The following is a 417-nucleotide window of genomic DNA, read 5'->3' as shown; positions in this document are numbered from 1 at the left end:
GAATTGTCAAAAGGCACTCAAATGAGTGCGCAAATGACTCACCGCTAACCAGACGAAGAAGAAGACGTTGACACCATTGGAGAGTTCACCACGTCCTGTCGCCTTGGGCCATTCAACTTTATATCCCGAGTGAACTTGATAAAACGCAAGGGCGATGATGAGCAGCCCAAAGGTTGCGTGGAAATAATTCTGGAAAGGTCTACGGGTACGATCACTGGCCTTGACCCAATGAATGATTGCACCCACTCCGCATTGGAGAAGGTAAAGAATAAAGATCGCAACGCCGTATTTCTGATTCGACGAGATAAGATATTCGCCGCAGAGGGGGGATAAAAATATACTTTGTGACTATCGTTTAGATGCGTGGCACCTGCTTCTGCAACAGACTGATGCCCAGAGCGATTCCAATGACAATAG

This window comes from Laccaria bicolor, genomic scaffold, assembly GCF_000143565.1.
Source record: "Laccaria bicolor S238N-H82 LACBIscaffold_45 genomic scaffold, whole genome shotgun sequence".
Classification (NCBI taxonomy): Eukaryota; Fungi; Basidiomycota; class Agaricomycetes; order Agaricales; family Hydnangiaceae; genus Laccaria; species Laccaria bicolor.
This window is presented reverse-complemented; position numbering follows the sequence as displayed.